This window comes from Pogona vitticeps, chromosome 2 (assembly GCF_051106095.1).
Source record: "Pogona vitticeps strain Pit_001003342236 chromosome 2, PviZW2.1, whole genome shotgun sequence".
Lineage (NCBI taxonomy): Eukaryota > Metazoa > Chordata > Lepidosauria > Squamata > Agamidae > Pogona > Pogona vitticeps.
Window position 1 is genome coordinate 43621387 of NC_135784.1, and position 21079 is coordinate 43642465.

Here is a 21079-nt window from a genome sequence, read left to right on the forward strand (position 1 = left end):
ACCTGTGGCCCGAGGGCCGCATGCGGCCCAGGTCGGCTCATAATGCGGCCCGGTGCAATTTTTTATTTTTAAAGAAATTCCGAAGTTTCAAGTTACACTGCCGGCACTTGCGGCCGGAATGTGGCTGGGGCACGTCACAATGGTGGGGGGGTGGGGGGGGAGAGAGGGAAGGAAGGAAGGAGCAGGAGGGGAGGGGAGAGGGGAGCTGTGTGACTGCATTGCGCCCTCCCCGTCAATAGGTGGACCCCCTCCCGGCCCCATAAAGCCACCAGAGTCAAAGCTGGCAGCCTCTGCTGTCTGAGATCGCAGCTGCCGGTAAGCGCGCTTGGAGGAGGGCTGTGGAGGATGGCTAGGGCTGCCCCCCTATGCGGCCCAAACCAAATTTATGTGCGGCCCAAACCAAATTTTCATCTTCTAATGTGGCCCAGGGAAGGTGAATGGTTGGACACCCCTGCTCTAAGGTATGTACAGCAAGACAGTACTGTGGACTTCCCCAACACCCTCTTCAGACTGCCCTTCTGTACAAACTGAGAATAATGTCAGAAAACTGTTACCACACATCCCTTCTCATATGTTGGTCTTAATCCTTTTTTGGGGGGGGGGTGGACACCTGAATAGGGTTCCCACCTTTGCTCATCTGCAGTTTTTAAAGTCTCATCCAACACGGAACTGCCATTAGACAACTGGTCAGGACCTCCACGAACCTCCTGAGGATATGTAGATAGAAATGTGAGGGCAAACCATACATCATCAATTTACTTAGCCCAACACTCTAGGTTGCTTTCCCACAACATCTTATGGAGGTGTTAAAGAGTAAAGTGATTATATATACTTCCCAGCATCCCTCAAAGGACATGAGCCACACTGCAAGAATTTCCCAGCACTACTTTTTGCATTGTCCTCTTCAGAAGGAGGCACTATAGCTGTGCTGGCCAGGATTTTTGGGAGTTGTAGTCCAAGAACATTTGGGGACCTAAGGTTAGGAACCACTGCACTGTAGCAATGAGACAGTAGGACAGGAGAACTAGGGTCTGTGACAAAGGCTTCAGGAAAAAGGTGCGATTTGAGATTTTAAGTATTTCCATTTGGGGCGAAATCTGGTAACTGAACAAGTCAAATCAGAAATAAATATTAAAAGTCGCTTGAGAAGCAAGTTACTAAGTTCAGTGGGTACTTAGTTCATTTATCCAAGTTGAAACCTCTCTTTGGATAGACTGCAATATAATGAAAAACAAAAGACCGATAGAGTGCCCTCAAATGTATTCTATGGAATGAGTGATAAAAGAGGTTGCTATGGAGCTGATTCATAGGTAATAGGGAGGGAAGTATGTCAAGGAATGAGAAATTACAATGAGATGTGAAGAGAAATAAAAGCCATTTTGTATGTTTTTAATAAATAGGCTAACGTTTATGGAACACATAATATTTTACTCCCCTCAGCAAACAAACTTTGGCAAGGAAACTTTAGATAATGCCCGGGAGGATTATGCCTTGCCAAAGAGAGGCAAAAGGAGAGGGGAGCCAATGGGCTGCTAACATCTGCTTAATCTGTCATGCAGGACTGGTCAGAGGCATCTTGCTGCCCGTGATAAAGGACAATATGGTTCCATCTTCCCCTTCCATGTGCAAAAACTAACTGCACCAACAGTTGCATTTTTCTTAAGTACCAGCAATAAAATAATATGTTCCACCAGTCCAGAAACACACATGACTACCTTCAAGGCCTTGTTGTCTGACATACAGAGCTGTCCTCCAAGAACTGCAGTTGTCTTTCTCCACCTGTGGCCTGAGACAACCACCTAATTCTCCCTATTAGGAGAGGGACACCTACTGTCAAGGGATAAATGTCAACAATGGACCAGAGTTTCAACCAAAGTTCTGTTGAACTCTAGGAACTTTTTCTAACTACTGTCACATGCCCCATGCAGAATCACCAACAGGCGGCAGAGAGCTTTGCTAGACATGATCCTGGACTCTTCCAAGCCTATTCACTGGACTTATGAAAGGGTGGTTATCTACTTAATTTCAGTAAGAAAGCAAGAATTTGGAGTCACTGTCAACTAAGCGGGTACATTGCACTGCCTTGCACTTGGCTTGCTGTGGCTAGTTTGGTCTTTCTTTAGGACTCTTATTCTATTGGTTACAATATCTAGTACCACACTGCCATTCCCTCAGAGATGCCCAAGGAAGCGGCTTCTATAGCTCCACCATGAATTGGATCCACACCTGTCTACAGAGCTCTATCTTCAGATCAACCTTCCACCTTTCATTGACACCCAGTAAATAAGGGAATGAACTTTCCGTGGTATATCTGATGTAGCCCCTATGAATAAGACTCTAATTGAAGGTCTGAGCTTGCCAGTTGGTCTGTGGTTAATGGAATGTTTTTCAACATGACAGCGCAGAGGTTCTTCACAGCCTTCTTGGTTGTAGTAGTTGTGTGCCCTTCATACAGTTGGTACCAAAACTAAAATGTTTCACCAAAACCCAAAAATGTAAATCCAGGAATCCATAGGCAAGGCTAATGACATACCAATGGAGACCTTCTAGCTCTTTCTACAGTTCCCAGTTTTGCTAATGATGATGAGGCTTCTCATTAAGTCTGATCAAATGACAGCTATGTACTGTAGGTGGACGATATTCAGGGGTGGTAACACCAATGAGAGGCATCATGAACTGCTGAATTACCTGAAGAGACAAGGAATGGCAGCTTTAAAGACCAGAAATAAGGGCCTCACGGCAACAACACTCCAGAAAAATCTCACATATACCTATATTACTTTTCTGTGCCTTTGCGATAAATGATGTGGTAGATTGTCATGAGGAAGCTTACATAATGCTACTTGAGTACAGTGGACCCTCTACTTAAGGAATTAATCAGTATTGGAATGGTGGCTGCAAGTCGAAAAGTCTGTAGGTCGAATCTCCATTGACCTACAATGCATTGAAAACCGATTAATCCCATAACCAGCAGTTTTCATTCTATTTTTGTTCCATTTTGGGGTTTTTCTGGTCTGTAAGTCGATTCTCCGGCTGCAAGTCGAATCTAAATTTTGCAGCCAGAGAAGTCTGTAACTCGAAAAGTCTGTAAGTCGAGCCATCTGTAAGTCGAGGGTCCACTGTACATATAGAGGAGATGTAGAAATTACCGTATTTTTCGCTCCATAAGACGCACCTCTCCATAAGACGCACCAAATTTTTAGGAGAAGAAAACAGGAAAAAAATCTGTTTTCTTCTCCTAAAAATTGGTGAGCCTTATGGAGAGGTCTGTCTTATGGAACACAACCTAGGACCCTTTGGAGGCTCACCCAGACCCCCTGAAGGCCAGAGGGGGCAAAATCACCACATTCTGGGGCTCTTTTGAGGTTTGGAAAGCTTCAGAAGAGCCCCAGAAGGTGGCAATTTCGCCCCCTCTAGCCTGGTGGGGGAGTAGGGTAGCCTCCAAAGGGTCCTAGAGTGTGTTCCAGGACCCTTTAGAGACTCACCCTGCCCCCCCCGAGGGTCAGAGGGGGCAAAATTGCCACCTTCTGGGCTCTTTTAAGGCTTGGGAAGCTTCAAAAGAGCCCCAGAAGGTGGCGATTTTGCCCCCCTGGACCCGTGGGGGGGTGGGGGTAGCATGGCAAGGGTCCGAGGGGGCCTTCCAGACCCTTGCCACGCTACCCCCCCCCCACGGGGCCAGCATGGGTGAAATAGCGACCTTCCAGGACCTTTTGAGAAGCTTTCCAGCCTCTCAAAAGGTCCTGGGAGCTGGCGATTTTGCCTGCGCTGGCCCCGTGGGGGGGGGTAGCATGGCAAGGATCCGAGGGGGCCTTCCAGACCCTTGCCACGCTACCCCCCCATGGGGCCAGCATGGCGAAATAGCGACCTTCCAGGACCTTTTGAGAAGCTTTCCAGCCTCTCAAAAGGTCCTGGGAGCTGGCGATTTCGCCAGGGCTGGCCCCGTGGGGGGGTGGGGGCAGCCTGGCAAGGGTCCTGGGAGGCTCCCTTGGACCCTTGCCACGCTACCCCCACCCCCCCACGGGGCCAGGGGGGGTAAAATCGCCAGCTTCTGGGAGTGTTTGGAGGCTCCCCAAGCTTCCAAACACTCCCAGAACCTGGCGATTTTGCCAGGGCTGGCCCCGTGGGGAGGTGGGGGCAGCCTGGCAAGGGTCCTGGGAGGCTCCCTTGGACCCTTGCCATGCTACCCCCACCCCCCCACGGGGCCAGGGGGGGTAAAATCGCCAGCTTCTGGGAGTGTTTGGAGGCTCCCCAAGCCTCCAAACACTCCCAGAACCTGGCGATTTCGCCAGGGCTGGCCCCGTGGGGAGGTGGGGGCAGCCTGGCAAGGGTCCTGGGAGGCTCCCTTGGACCCTTGCCACGCTACCCGCACCCCCCCACGGGGCCGGGGGGGTAAAATCGCCAGCTTCTGGGAGTGTTTGGAGGCTCCCCAAGCCTCCAAACACTCCCAGAACCTGGCGATTTCGCCAGGGCTGGCCCCGTGGGGAGGTGGGGGCAGCCTGGCAAGGGTCCTGGGAGGTTCCCTTGGACCCTTGCCACGCTACCCCCACCCCCCCACGGGGCCAGGGGGGTAAAATCTCCAGCTTCTGGGAGTGTTTGGAGGCTTGGGAAGCCTCAAAACACTCCCAGAAACTGGCGATTTTCCCGATGGGAGGAGCGTCGCAAGGGTCTGAGTGAGCTTCCAGGACCCTTGCAACGTTCCCCCCACCAGGAAGCTGGCGATTTCGCCTGCGCTGGCCCTATGGGGGGGTGGGGGAGCATCGCAAGGGTCCTGGAAGGCTCCCTCGGACCCTTGCGATGCTCCCCCCCCACAGGGCCAGTGGGGGCGAAGTCACCACCTTCGCACCATAAGACGCACAGACTTTCTACCCCCCTTTTGGAGGAGAAAAAAGTCCGTCTTATGGTGCAAAAAATACGGTACTATGTTCCCAATAAATAGTTACTTAAATAGTACAGATAAGATTAATTTGAATGATTCGTTCAAAATAGTGTGTTAAAAAAGAACTTTATTGATATTGTGGACTGGTAGAAAGACAAGTGAGTAACTACTAGACCAAATCATGTCTTGCCTCTTTCTAGAAGCAAAAATGGCTAAACTGAGGCTGTTGTACTTTGGGCGAATCATGAGAAGAGAAGACTCTCCGGAAAAGACAAAAACACTAGAAAGAGTTGGAGGCATCAGGAAAATATGATGATGGAGTGACTCAACGAAGGAGCCCACAGTCTTGAGTCTGGAAGACCTGGGTAGGACTGTCAATAGCAGAACCTTTTGGAGGTCACTCCTTCATAGGGTCATTATAAGTCACAGTTGAGTTCACAACAAGAACAGAAGCAGAATTCCAGGTCACCCAGTGAATCTAAAGAATGGGATATTCCAAATAAATAAAAGGAAGAGGTTCTTCACATAGAATGTAGTTAAACTATGTAATGCCTGGCATAAGATGCACATAGTGGTGCCCATTCATCCAGATGGCTTTGACCTGAAAATTCACTACAGTTACTCAAGCCCCTTCACCACGGCAAGGCAACAATCCATGAAGGGGAATGGATAGTACACAGAATAGCATATTTCTTTGACAGAAAACGGCCTTGGTTACGCTTATAAGGAGAGAGAGAATTCATTTGGTTTGTTCTATTATTACTTGAGGTGGCCTCTGACCTTGGTTAAAAGTTGAGTCTCCCACAGACTGCTGGCAGGTGATGAAGCCTTGAGGGAACTTTATTTCTGCTGGTGGGTAATAGATCTCTGAACTCAGCATCTTTCCTTCTTGCAACATTTCCAGTTACTGAGCTTTTAGCTTGCTGAAATGTTGACTGAGTGTGTATCAAGAAGTTAATCCTGTGTTCTTTTTGTTCTTTTTGCTTTAGTTTCTTGATTGGCTGCAAACTGTCAATGTGTGATCTGTTGCTTATTTGAGACTGATGTGATAAGCCAGATGGTATTAATTCCATCTGTGGCCTGCTTAGGAAACTCACCATACAGTTTTGATGCATGCCTCTTGCAAAGAATCTTACCAGCAAATATTCCAAGTTATCATGAACACGAATCTCAGTCAGGGCAACTTCCCTAGCAACCAGAGACTTGACATCCGGGCAGCAATAACTACTCTGACGTTGGGTTGGCTAATAGAAGGTGTTACAGAAGTGGCACAGAAGTGGTGGAAATGTTTAGGCTTTTTAGAACTCTCTCTCAGGAATCTTGGAACAAAGATTTGAGGATAGGTGAAGATAGAGAAAGTTCAAAATTTGGCCTGTTGTATTGGCCATGTTGTGTTTTCCTCACAGCAGCACAAGGTGGAAGGTGGACCCAGATCGAGTCAGGAGGTGAGGCTGAGGAGCCTGATGCCAAGGGAGGCCCGAAAGGAAAAAAACAAGAAATCGGGCCTTCTCGGCAGTGGCCCCCCGCCTCTGGAACAACTTGCTTCCAGAGATTCGTGAGGCCCCATCATTGGGTATTTTTAAGACCCATCTAAAAACACGGATGTTTAAGCAGGCCTTCCCTCCAGATAATAATTAATTTTTCCTTCTTTTTCTATTCCTTGTTATTTTCGCCATCTTGAAGAATTTGCTTATTGTTTATTCCTCATTGTTTAATTGTTTATTCCTGGATATTTTAATTTTTTGTTATATGTATATGTGTTTGTATTTTTATCTGTCTGGAAGCCACCTAGAGTGGTCATTTTGACCAGATACGGGGTACAAATAGAATAAATAAATAAATAAAATAAACAAGGAGAAAAATGGTTGAGTAATCAGTCTAAAGATTGCTAGAATGCCTAGTCTCCCCTTTGCTTTTTTTGTTTTGCTTTCCTCCACAAACACAGGCTTTTGATGTCTTACAACAGATGTAAGAAATACATTGCTTTCTCTGTACAGTATCATTTGAACTGGAGATTATATTTACATGGCTTTAAAGGTTTTCTAAAGGCTAGTTCGGACTTTGAGGTGAATATATTGTGGTATAGTGCCTCACTGGGGTGCAGACATAGAATCCATTCTTGTCCACTGAAATGATTATTGCTAGAGCTATGATATCTTTGGACTACTGGACTTCTGCTCCCAAAATCATGTGCTCACCATGGCAGCTCTTCATGAGCTTAGTTTACCCTTCTAAGTTCCTTTTTTCCTTTTATAATTGTTTTAATATTTTTATGAACATAGCTAGAATATGAAACACAATGCAAGAAAAAATAGAAATAAATGTATACCTTAATACTTAAATCAACTCTAACCAATTAAAAAAAGTATTAACTAATATTAATATACCACCAAGACCAGTAGAGATAGAAATATATTAACTACAAACCTGTAATTAGGATGCTCCATAACCAACGTTCCCTCTAATTGTCAGCTGCACTATGCAGGAGCCTCACCCTATGTCTTCATTTGAAATTGGAAGTAAACGAACTAGCTGCCAGTGCACAGCCCTGATGGAACTCAGTGTGGAAGTGTGTGCAGCTTAGAGGGAACAATGCTCATAACCCTCCAAATATAACGTTATCTCTTGTTTGGATAACCATCAATAACACATTGTTCAAAAAGTCTTGCCATATTTCAACAAACTTCTTGTCTTTTAACAATCCCTTTTTAAATTTTGTATCCCACGTCAACTTATCGTTAATAGGTATTTCCTAAACTTCACTATACCATTCAGTTAATTGAGACATATACTTCAATTTCCAACTCATCACAATTACTAGCTGTAATTGCCATGCTCATAATTAATTCCTTTTTTGCCCAATCACATCATTTTTGTTCAAAAATAAACGTTAATGCAATGTCTGGGGAAACTGCTATAGTTAATTGTACTTTTTTTTTACATTTCTTTAAATACTAACTTCCAAAATTACAATACTACTTCACATTCCCATATGTTTTGAAAAAGTGATTTCAAATTTTCTGAAAAGTTCTCTAATTTAGATAAAGGGGAAAGTAAAAAGAGAATTGTGTGTAGGCATCCTTCAGTCTCGAAAGACTATGGTAGCGTGCTCTGTATGGAGGACTTGGAACAGCGTCTGGTGTGGCTGAGGAGGCCAATTCGAGAGTTACAATCTCTTCCACACTGAAGACAAATCCAATCTGTCCCCTGTCCAGCTCCCTGGTTTTGCTTCCTTTGTGACTTCCTCTTTGCCTCGGCCTGCTGGACAAGGGTCTCTTCAAATTGGGAGAGGCCGTGATGCACTGCCTGCCTCCAGGCTGAACGATCAGATGTCAGAGTTTCCCATCTGTTGAGGTCTATTCCTAAGGCCTTCAGATCCCGCTTGCAGATATACTTGTATCGCAGCCTCTGGGGCGATTTCCCTGCACTAATTCTCCATATAGGAGATCCTTTGGAATCCGACCATCAGCCATTCTCACAACGTGCCCAAGCCAGCGTAGACGTCGCTGTTTCAGTAATGTATGCATGCTGAAAATTCCAGCTCGTTCTAGGACTACTCTATTTGGAACTCTGTCCTGCCAGGTGATACCAAAAATCCGTCGGAGGCAACGCATATGGAAGGTGTTCAGCTTCCTCTCCTGCTGGGCACAAAGTGTCTAGGACTCACTGCAGTACAGGAGTGTGCTCAGGACACAGGCTCTATAGACCTGGATCTTGGTATGTGTTGTCAGTTTCTTATTGAGCCATACTCTCTAAAAAAATAAAAGAGAATTATTTGTCCATAATTAAACCAAACATCGAAGATGTTTTTCAAAAACGGATTTTCCAGTTCTTTTATACTGGTCTTTATATTTATTCCTTTACAGTGGGGTCTTGACTTGAGAACTTAATCCGTATTGGAAGGCGGTTCTCAAGTCAAAAAGTTCTCAAGTCAAATCTGCATTTCCCATAGGAATGCATTGAAAACCATTTGATCCGTATCTGCTCTTTTCCGTCCATAGAAACTAATGGGAAGCTGCTATTCCGCCTTCGACCACTAGAGGGGGATATTTTGTTTCTTTTTTTCTTAGGTCAAGAAAGGTTCAGGGAAGGCATGGAAAATACAGTCCAGGCAATACAGTACCAGGCAGTCTGAAGACTGTCTCCCAATCCACTCTCTAAACGCTGGGAGGAGTGAGGAAGCAGACAGGCACCCTTTTCACTGGCCAACAGTTAACTGAAAGTTCAAATTTTGCACTTTCCCTGCCTCCCACGTGGTTTTTTTTCAGTTCTTAACTCAAATCTAAGTACTTAAGTCAAGTCAATATTTTCCTATGAGAGTGGTTCTTAAGTCAAAATGTTCTTAACTCAAGCCGTTCTTAAGTCAAGACCCCACTGTAATTTATTTTTCACTTCCAGTCCAGATCACATTTATTGCAATTAAGCTACTTAACATGAGAGACACTACAGCAATGCAAACAATGATATAATTTAGTCTTTTTCACTTCTTTTTCAATTTATATCTTTTAGCTAAAAGATCGCATCTCTCTCTTTCAACCTGCCTAGGTATTAAGATAACCAGGGAAGGCCTTTTTTGCAGTGCTATCACCTTTACAGGAATGGTGGGGACATGGGAGAGAGCCTTCTCTGTTGTGGCTCCCAGACTCTGAAACTCTCTTCCACAGGGGACCAGCCTGGCACCATCTATGTGCACCACCATCAGGAGGCAGTGGAAGACAGGAGGGCCTGGCATGCTCTGGTCCATGGGGTCACGAAGAGTCAGACACGACTAAAAGATTAAACAACAACAACAACAACAAACTCTAATGTTATTATACAATGGTCTGATATTGTTCTAGGAATTATTTCTGTTTCCACTAGATTGATTATTCAAGTTTTTGGAATCCAAAAAGCATCAGTTCTAGACCAGGGTTTATGTCTATTTGAGAAGAAAGTATCATCTCTGGATTTTGGAAATCTTGTTCTCCATCTATGGTAAGACATTCCTAAGTAGCTCGTTGGATAGCTCAGCGGTTTAGGCATGTGGCTGAAGAGCTAAAGGTTGGAAGTTTGATTCTCCACTGTGCCTCCTATGAATAAAGCCAGCCTCTGTGGCCATGGGCAAGCGGCACAGCCCCAGGATGTCCCAAGACAAAAGAAACAGTAAACTACTTCTGTGTATTCAGTACCTAGAACACCCTGGAAAGGATTGCCATGAGTTGGTATCAACCTGACAGCAAGCATGCGCACGTGCGCACATACACACACATTTTTCAGTATTCTAAAATTTTCTTTTATTAATGCTTTCTCCTACTTGCTACAATTAAATAAAATTGTTTTTGTGTTATTCTGATTTATTTGTGTTCCAGTACTTCTCCAAATAATACCAAATGGTCTTTTACATGGCTCTGTGTAGATCCTCTATTGTTGGGAATAATTAGACTTATCTTTTTGGTCTCTACCCTGTATTAGCTCAGCTTTCCCAATAGCAATTGCCAAGTTCCATAATCCAATAGAATAAAATTAGGAAAAGATGGGATCCTTGCGGTGTACCCCAGCTTAGAGAGATCTGCTCAATTACTCTATCATTCACTATTAGTGTGGCAAAATTTTCGGAATATAGTTGTAGTACTATATCTCTAAATCATGTACTGAATCCAAGTTTTTCCACTAATCTTTTTAGTGTTGGCCATTCCACCAAATCAACAGCTTTAAAAATGTCTAGTGCCATTATTCCTGCTTCATTTTTATTTTCTGAATATCAAATGCATTATATTCAAGCCATTTGCCTTCCTTTTATAAATCCATTTTGTTCAGTCTTTATATATTTAGCAATAAAGCTATTCATCCTTTTAGCCAATTTAAAAAAGGTTGCATTTTGATTTATTAATAGTTCTGTAAGCTTCCATATCCATAGGGTCTTAATTAGGTTTTAATATTAAAATAATCATAACAATATCCTTCTAACTCATCCTCCCAAAGAGACCTTGAAAAACAGTGGTTCTACCATGAATGTCGCTAGTAACAGCATTCAGATTCTAATTGTCCATTCCATGTTTTATAGTAGTTCAAAACAGAATGTAAAGTAGATGTGGAGGAAAAACAGAGATCCAGGGGCCATCATGCCCACTCCTGAAGCTTGGAGGGCGACACTGCTACTGTGTCCATCTGCTTGCCTACACCCAAAAGCATTCTTATAATGTTTTAATCTGAAAAAGCTCCCTCACACCCACGGGGTGTGTGTGTGATTTCACCATTTTATTGAATTGCTGCTGAGCTGTTCTAGGCTATGAGAGGCCATATTTCAAAACCAGAACTGACATTTGATTTTGAAAAAGATCTCCTCTTCAGGCCTAAAGAGGTTGGTACACCCCAAATATGACCAAATTGACCTCCATATTTCATAGAAAATGCCAGAGGTCTCTTTGACCGAAGGTGGGTGGGAGTGTGGTGATCTCAGGAATTCTGCAGACCACACGTGCTATCTATGGACCACAATGCCCAACCCATTCGAAGGCATTGCCAACCCAGGTCTGACACACATATTATCTCTTCATAAACTGCACCTTGAAACCTGCCAGCCTAATTCTAACACTGACCAGACTGAAGTTGTTTCTAGATAACTAGTCTTGTGGGTTGCTTCCTTCCTCTCTGAATCTTCTCATTTCTAAAAAGCTCAGCTTAAAGTTTCAGGAAGAGGTTAACAATACATGGCAAGGACCTGGCATTTTCAGCTAAATCACTCTTCCAACAGAAAACAGAACAGCTCAAATCTACCATTACTGCTAAAGCTCTTCTCTTAGAACCTTTGGTAATCTGGACCTAGAACAGCATTATTCTGGAAAATGACCCCTATGAAAAATGGTTGGTTAGCCTGAGGAAGGAACAACTGAGTGGTTCAAAATTGGGAAAGGAGTACGGCAAGGCTGTATATTGTCCCCCAGCTTATTTAACTTATATGCAGAATACATCATGCGGAAGGCTGGACTGGAAGAAACCCAAGCCGGAATTAAGATTGCCGGAAGAAATATCAACAACCTCCGATATGCAGATGATACCACTCTGATGGCAGAAAGTGAGGAGGAATTAAAGAACCTTGTAATGAGAGTGAAAGAGGAGAGTGCAAAAAACGGTCTGAAACTCAACATCAAAAAAACTAAGATCATGGCCACTGGTCCCATCACCTCCTGGGAAATAGAAGGGGAAGATATGGAGGCAGTGTCAAATTTTATCTTCCTGGGCTCCATGATCACTGCAGATGGAGACAGCAGCCCTGAAATTAAAAGGCGCCTTCTTCTTGGGAGGAAAGCGATGACAAATCTTGATAGCATCTTGAAAAGCAGAGACATCACCTTGCCAACAAAAGTCCGAATAGTCAAAGCTATGGTTTTTCCTGTCGTGATGTATGGAAGTGAGAGCTGGACCATAAAGAAAGCAGACCGCCGAAGAATTGATGCCTTTGAATTGTGGTGCTGGAGGAGGCTCTTGAGAATCCCCTGGACTGCAAGGAGAACAAACCTATCAGTTCTAAAGGAAATCAACCCTGAATGCTCACTTGAAGGACAGATCCTGAAGCTGAGGCTCCAGTACTTTGGCCATCTCATGAGAAGAAAAGAGTCCTTGGAAAAAACCTTGATGTTAGGAAGGTGTGATGGCAAGAGGAGAAGGGGACGACCGAGGATGAGATGGCTGGACAGTGTCTGCGAAGCAACCAACATGAACCTGACACAACTCCGGGAGGCAGTGGAGGACAGGAGGGCCTGGCGTGCTCTGGTCCATGGGGTCACGAAGAGTCGGACACGACTAAACGACTAAACACACACACAGCCTGAGGAAGAAGAGGTCAAGAGGTGATGATGTGAAAGCCTTGTTTGACTAGTTGAAGGGCTGTCATGTGGCATATGGAACTAGCTCATTTTCTGTAGCTCCAGAGCGTAGGACCCAAAGCAATGATTTCAAATTGAGAGAAGTATCCACATGTATTGCTAGTCACTCAGCTTCCCAATGGCTGAAGCATTCCTGGCTGTCTTAAGAACCATGGGATGCAATTACATCATGGCTATAATACAATGCATGCAGGTGCCTTGGCACACTTTTCTATTACTGTAGCTCGCAACCCTCCAGATATTTGCTAACTTGATTATGGTTTCAGTTATACTTGGAATCAATGCTGTGCCTAAGTTAATTAAAAGTGTAAATAACTTCTGAATAAGTGAGAGGAATGTTCAGCCAGGGAATAGTGTTTGTCTGCATGCTAAATGTGTTTCCATCAACATTTTTGCGATATGCCAAAACCTACACAAAAGTAGAGATGGAAATTTCACATTCTCCGACTAACTACCAATGGTGATATATTCCAGATCTTTTTCCTCCTTTATTTTCCCTTCCCCTTACTTTTGTCTCCTGTGCTTATGTACAATGCAGGATGGTGGGCAATGTTCTGTTCCTTTGATCTGAGGTTATTTTTAATTCAGCACTGCCTTGCCAAAAATTCTTCAGTGAAAGAAACAGTCATCGGACTTTGAATTTTTATTGGGGGAAAGTGGTATAATTACATAAATTAAAATCAATAAGGAGGCAAGGATATCTTATGGATCAGTAACATGGTTAAAGGGGAAGGGGTGCAATAGGAATAAACAGCTCTCAAAATGGGTGGCTCTTGGCCCAAATGAGGGGAATGCCTTCACTCAGGTCACAAGTGACCTATAATTTTGACCAATGGAAAAGCACAAACTCTAAAACCCATTATATTGGGACTAGTGTTTTTGAACTTGTTCATGAACAAGATAGGGATGAGGAGTGAGGTGGTCCAGAGAGCAGATGATCCAGTTAAAGTGCATAACAGAAACCCAGTAGACTGTGTAAAAACTCAAAGATGATTTCCTCAGACTGGTCAACTGGTCCCAAATAACAAATAAGCTTGTATGTAAGTAATGGAAAGAGATGCATGTTGAGGTAAAAAGCTTAACCAAGGCAGAAAGTTTGTCAGATATCACAATGAAAATATGAGCTCAAGGGCAGAAAAATTAAGATTCCCACGAGATAAGGCCCTTAGACAAACCTTATGGCAGTATTAAAATATCATGAACAGTCCTGGATATTCCATCTGAAAACAGACATTGCAGTGCTTAAAACAGTGCAGGAGCAGACGGCTGAAATGATTCAGTCTTAGAGATGGGGATGAACCGTGCTTTGGCAATTTGGCCTGGTTCTGTGTGGCACCCGCTTCCCTCCCAGCTTCCTCTGGGCGATCACCCACTCACAGGAAGGAGCATGGGCTTCCTTGCCCCTGTCTCCTTGTCTGAGTGGCTGATTGTCCAGGGGAAGTGGGGGAGGGAATCATGCAGCACCTGCAGAACACGTCTCAAACCGTGCCCATCTCTAATTAGTATATGAAATGCCCAAAGCCTTTATTTGGGGTATTTTTTGTTTAGAATAGAAACATACTAAAGGCCACCAAAGGAGATTAAAGGAAAAACATTCATGGAGGAAATGACTTTTGGTCATAAGGAATGTTTGTTATTTCCAGGATCAGAGAGAGAGAGAGTACACCTTAGAACACCACTTGCTGGGAAAAATTAGGGTGTTATTGCTCTCCATCCAGCACAGAATACTAATAGTTATGTTCCCTGGTGGGGCTTTGTCAGTATAAAGCTCACCTGTGAACTGCAGAATTCTAAGAAGTCAGTGTAGGCACTTGCTGTTACACACCAGTTGTGCTAGTTTGTGTGCAACAGCATACGCCCAAGCTGACCCACGATGTACAACAGTTCAAGAATGAAATTTACATTGAAAGAGTTGTACTGGCATATTCTATATAAGCAGCATGCTTTCTTTAGCATGATTTTCCAGTTGGATTCCAGCTACTGGCTCTCTATTATCTGAGCTGCCTTTCGCCTGCCCCATAACTGTCTTGTCTGGACCAAATTCCAATTTGTCCACTTGCATTTGGTGCATTACTGGCATCAGTTTGCCTATGTATGTTAGAAAAGCAAAACAGGGGAAACGCCCGAGTCAAGGTTGGTGACACAAAGGCTTCTTGTTAAACTGGCCCCATAATCTCTCTCTGTCTCTCTCTTTTTCTCCCCACATCCTTTGAAAACACATCATTTTAAATTCCGTTACCTAGCTTCTAAAATAACACACCTTTCACTTCAATATCGGTACTGTTTAGCTTTCATTTCCTTTGCCTCATCCTCTACGCCATACTAAATTGCTGCCTACTTCCGAGCAAGCACTTCAGCATCTTCTAATGAATATATATATACATAGTCGGAGAAAGATCCGATCTCTTCAAGGGAGTCATTTTGCATGTCCCTCAGGCAGGGACAAAAGAACAACCGCAGTTGTCAGCAATACCAGGTCCTGCAACTTTCCCTGGACTGCTAGTTAGGCCTTAACACACTTAGAAGGTTGCTCTTCTAATTTGAACTGTGTGGGACTTTGGCTGGAGGCTACTTCTGTGTCCCAGTGATAAAGGAAGACATAAAACAACCCCCTGCCTGATCATTCTCCCTGGCTGTCAGTGAATCATGTTTAATAGCATCTCCATTGCAGTTTGGGCCAATTTGCTTGCTGGGGCATCCTTTTCCATGGACTTACTGCTCAGCAGGCCCTGAAGCAATCTATGAATAACTTCCCAACAGATGCTGTTTATGAATTGAAGCAAATGGCTTCCCTGTTTCTCTTTTTCTCACTTCAATAATTTTCAGTTACATTACGATGAATATTTATAGTCCTACAGCAGTGCATAAAAACAGGGAACAAGCAGACCTGTGCATTGTTTCATACGTGAGAGCTGTTCTGATGGGCTTTAGGCTCAGTAGTTTTAATAATGTTCTGTTGATGGAGTAGAAGGCGGATGCAAATTGTAGATCCGTCATTTTCATTCACTGTTTCAGCAGAGTAGGCATTGATGGAAGACTACATTAGTAGCATCTATAGCTGGCCTTATCATCTGGAAATAATACACCTCATAATATGAGTGCACACAATACCTTTCTCCTTCGCTGTGCCGCCTTTAAGCAATCTCAAACATTTTGTTAAACAAAGGTTCTAATGCTAACGCAACCACTACTCGCCCTGTTTTATTGTGCTTGCAATAAAACACCATGCAATTTATGAGGAAATTGCTGTCTGCTGGTAGGAGTAGCCATTTAGCTAATGTAAGATGTTCTAGGAATTAAAATGTAAAAATCTAAAGAAAAGACGTTGTTCCTGATTTGTGGGCTTGATAGCTTTCTCTCAACAGCACGACTCAGAGTTATATTTCCATGTTTAAATGGCTGTTTCAGAACGCTCTTTACAATTCTGTAGCAGCTCTCTTTAAGATATTCTGCCAGGAAAAAAGGGTTTAGATTTACAACCCAACATGTTTATAGAATCTTATTTCAAGGAAACTGTTCTCAAGGCTCTTCAATTCATTTCCAAATGCCTGATCCATTTGCTAGTGCTTTATTCCCAAGATTAATAAGTAGATAAACATGCTCATATAAACCTAAGGTACATATAAATATATTTATCATATGTGCAAAGGATAGACAAACATGCTTACATTTTTCTGCATGTCATATACGTTATAAATAATGCAAGATATTCATCAGGACATTCCAATTTCCGTCGCTAAATTACAGACAATATGTGAATAATGAAAAAAAATGCAGTGGGCTTTACTTATGCAATAAAAGCTGTATGTTTTACAGGCAGCAGAGTTGTCTCCACACACCTTTAAATGCACATACCTCAAGCCTAATTCTGCCTCTATTACCCAAAGCCTTCACACGGAGTAGAAAGCAAGGATTAATATAATTATGGGATTACTATAATTATGTCCATGCTCATTTTGACTCTCTGCAACTCAACAGGAAACCACCATTACCCGTGCTAAATAACAGATTCCATGCCTACATAAATTCAGCTTTGCATAGTTTCATCCAGCTTCACTTGTTGTAAACGGGCAAAAATCCTGTTAATACTGCCAGTTGCTTTTCTGATAATGTAATTTTGAGAAACATACTGTGTGCTTTAGTCCAAGAAATAGGCCTTCCAAACAGTATTGCTGTGAATTGATCACCTTTCTCAATTTTTTTGCAGATTTGCTAACAGCATGCCTAGGTTGGGGCAGGAAGATATTGGATACATACATTTTTGGGAAAACGAACTGCACCCCTCCCCACACACAAAAAAAATGTAATAGTACTTTAACCCACCCACTCCCGTTTCCTGTTTAGACCCACCACTCTTATATCTGGCTCATGGAAATCTCAGATCTTCTGGACAGAGGACATAAATTCTTGTTCATCTCTTAGGCTCATGGCAGGGTGAGGTATTTCATACCACTCTCAACAAGAAATTAAGCAAAATTGTGAAAATAATACACACAATGCTTAAATGCAAATAACATAAATTGCAAAAAGATGGTGGCGGCCTGCGCTTTGTTGCACGGATTTAAAGGGACTTAGATGCACGAGGAAGAGAGGGTTAGGCACATCTTTCTAAACAATCAGTCCATTGCAGGGTTTTGTTTTTTGTTTTTTGCTTGCTTTGTGTGTGTGTTTTGTTTCTCAAAGGAAAAGCATGCTAGCTATGTATAGAGACAGACTGTGCAAATTGCAGAGACAACTGGGAGACAAATTACAAGAAATGAAATAATGTTCCTCTTTTTTGTTCTCATGGGCAAGTAATCCTAGGGGCTTGAAAATGCCTTTTTATGGTGTCTCATCAAGTTAAGCCGAAATGAATGAGCACAAAACATTTAGCAAATGACTACTACAGCTTCCTTCTCTCATTCAATAACCATCTGACAAAGTCATTATGATGGCACTTTTGTCCTCCCCACCCATGAACCGTTTATTGTGAATGTGCCTCGTGGGCAGTGTGATGATCCAGCTTCTGCAAAGGCTTAAAGAATTCTGAGTTCTAAATAATCTCCTGGATGTTACCAACCTGAGAGATCACCAACACACACATGCAAATGGTAATCTCAGTGATTTAAAAAAAAAACACCTTTGAAACTAGAATTGCAGTGGTGGCAGCCAACATGGTCCTGGTTTTCAGAAGACTCCTTGCTCTGGTCAAGATGTGACGCAGAAGAAGGCATGTTCTTGAAAGTTTGTCAAAATAGCTACTTGTGGGCTGGGACAAAAATGATCTGTATGGATTAGAGATGGGCACAAACCACCGGTTCAGTGGTTCAGCCTGGTTTGTTTACCCCCACAACAAGTGTTCAACGGTTTAGCACTCTACCCCCTCTGGCAGGCACCCACTCAGAAGCAGTGTCCTGGCTTTACTGCCCCGACTCCTCAGGGCACTGCTTCTGAGTGGGCACCCACTGGAGGGGGTTGTGTGCTGAATAGCCAAAACCCTGTTGTGACAGTAAACAAACAGGGATGAAGTGCTGAACCGGCAGCTTGTGCCCATCTCTAGTCATAAGAATTTAAGAAGAACCCTGCTGGATTAGGTTGAGGGCCCATCCGGGTTCCTGAATCTCACAGTGGCCCCACCAGATGCCTCTGGGAGCACATGAGACACCTCCCCTGCATCCTTTTAAGCCTGGAGATTATACATCCCCATCATAGCCTGTAAACTGCAATGGACGTTTCCTCCAGGAATCTGTCCAATCCCCTTTTAAAAGTCTCTAGGCCAGATGCCATCACCACATCCTGTGGCAAGGTGTTCCTAAGACTAACAACACACTGGGCAAAGAAATATTTTCTTTTGTCTGTTCTCACTCTCCCAACACTCAGTTTGAGTGGATGTCCCCTGGTTCTAGTATTGCGTGTGAGAGAAAAGCGCTTCCCTCTATCCACTTTATCCATACCCTGCATAATTTTGGTCTGGATACAAGTCTGGATATGACAGTGCTACAGGGAATTAAATCTCTCTCTTGGGCAGTAGTGATCAAGGTCATTGTTTATCCTACTGCTGTTGGCAGAGCAGAGGGGGAGAGTGGTTTGTCCTGGTCTCTCAGCTGATAGCTGCTCAACTGAGAATATTGGCCAGTGTCATTCTTATGTAGACATAAAAGAACCCTGCTGGATAACCATAGATGCAATGCCAGATCACAGTCAGACTGCCTGCTCTACAAATCTTGTCATACTTGAGCCACCCAGATTGCCCAGTGGAGAAGAATAGAGTTTATGCCTTCCTTTCTCTATTGTTATATTGTCCTCTAACAGCCCTATGCTAAGTGAATGAGTGATCTCCAAACATCCTGTCTTTAACAGCTCTGCTCAGCTGATGCAAACTCAAGCCTGTGGTTTTCTTTAGGGTGTCAATCCATCTCATGTTTGATTTTCCTTATTTAGAACTACATATATATTTAATACATTCATATCTTGGGGGGAAAAAATCAAAATGATTGCAAAGATGCCCAAGAATCTAATTCTTCTTTCACAACTCTTAGGGGGTTTGTCCTTCTTCATCAATTCCTAGAAATCAAGAAAGATTTCAATACAGTCAACACTCCTTCCTCCCACCCCTTCTCAGAAACATTTATCTGTAAAGCCTTGAAGAAATTTGAAACTGGTAATTCCAGAGAGACAGATATGACAATTAGTGTCATTTTTCACACACTATACTTTACAAGAACAGAATTTTAGAAATTATTGTTATGACGTGAAAATAATGTGTTAATTTTTCCCACAAAGACAGTTGTATATAGTTGAATTAGCTAAGGCATTATTGTTAAAATGTGTTCATGGGAAGTTGACTAGAATCTTAGGGCTGTGAGACAAAAGCTTGGGCAAGGGACATCTTTAGAATCCAGCTCCCAGAATCAGTCACCCAGCATAGCCCCCGGGTGGCCAAAAGCTTCTGTCTTTTCCCAGCCATTACTGGCTGTTCTCTATTGAATTGATTACCAGAATAACACAGTGTCATTGACTAATAGAATCTAATGGTCAGGAGAATCTCTTGATATGTTTATGTAGGAACTATTCAGCAGGATGTGGGCATAAATTGGTCTCCGTTAAAATGGTTGCTTCCTTAGTTGTTACTACCAAGGATGGGAAGATATACTTGTGATGTGTATATGTGTGGTTGTATCTGCCATCAGGTTGTGTTATCTGACTCTAGTAGAGTTTTCAAGTTAAGTGAGATATTTAAGATTTTAACAGTACTTCCTCCAATGAGTTTCTTTGAACCCAGGTCTCCTGAGTTCTAGTCTATCAAATATCCACTATGCCACACTGCATACCCTGTTTTCTGACTAGTTTGCCTAAATTACTTGACTTCCTTTGGGTACCTTGTACCTTGATTTGATAGGGACACTATTGGCTTCTCAACTTCAGGCAGAATAATAGCTTGGGCCAGCCCTGTCCCTTGACGTATTAGCACTTATAATGGTATAAATTAACAGTAAAGATGAACTTACATATCAAAATGTTCTTGGCTTTGTGTCAGGTTTAGCACTCTTGAAATCAATTTTAAAATACGTAGGCATCCTTCAATCGTGAGAAACTATGGTAATGTGCTCTGAATAGAGGACTTGGAACAATGTCCAGTGTGGCTGAGAAGGCCAACGCAAGAGTGACAATCCCTTCCACACTGAAGACAAATATAATCTGTCCCCTGTCCAACTCCTTGATTTGGCTGGTTTCGGGACAGCCTCTTTGCCTTGGCCTGCTGAACAAATGTCTCTTCAAATTGGGAGAGGCCATGATGCACCGCCTGCCTCCAGGCTGAACGCTCAGATCTCAAGGATTCCCATCTATTGAGGTCCATTCCTAAGGCCTTCAGATCCCGCTTGCAGATATCCCTGTATTGCAGCTGTGGTCTCCCTCTGGGGCCCTTTCCCTGCACTAATTCTCCATACAGGAGATCTTTCGGAATCCGACCATCAGCCATTCTCATGACATGCCCAAGCCAACATAGGCATCGCTGTTTCAGTAATGTATAAATGATAACAATTCCAGCTCATTCTAGGACTACTCTATTTGGAACTTTGTCCTGCCAGGTGATACCAAAAATGTGTCGGAGGCAACGCATATGGAAGGTGTTCAATGTCTTCTCCTGCTGTGCACAAAGGGTCCAGGACTCACTGCAGTAGGAGTATACTTAGGACACAGGCTCTATAGACCTGGGTCTTGGTATATGCCGTCAGCTTCTTATTGAGCCATACTCTCTTTGGTAGCTGCTTTGTCAATACATTTATACAGCTCAACATCTAGGGAGAGAGTGTCAGAGATTGTTGAGCCAAGGTACACGAGGTCATGAACAACCTCC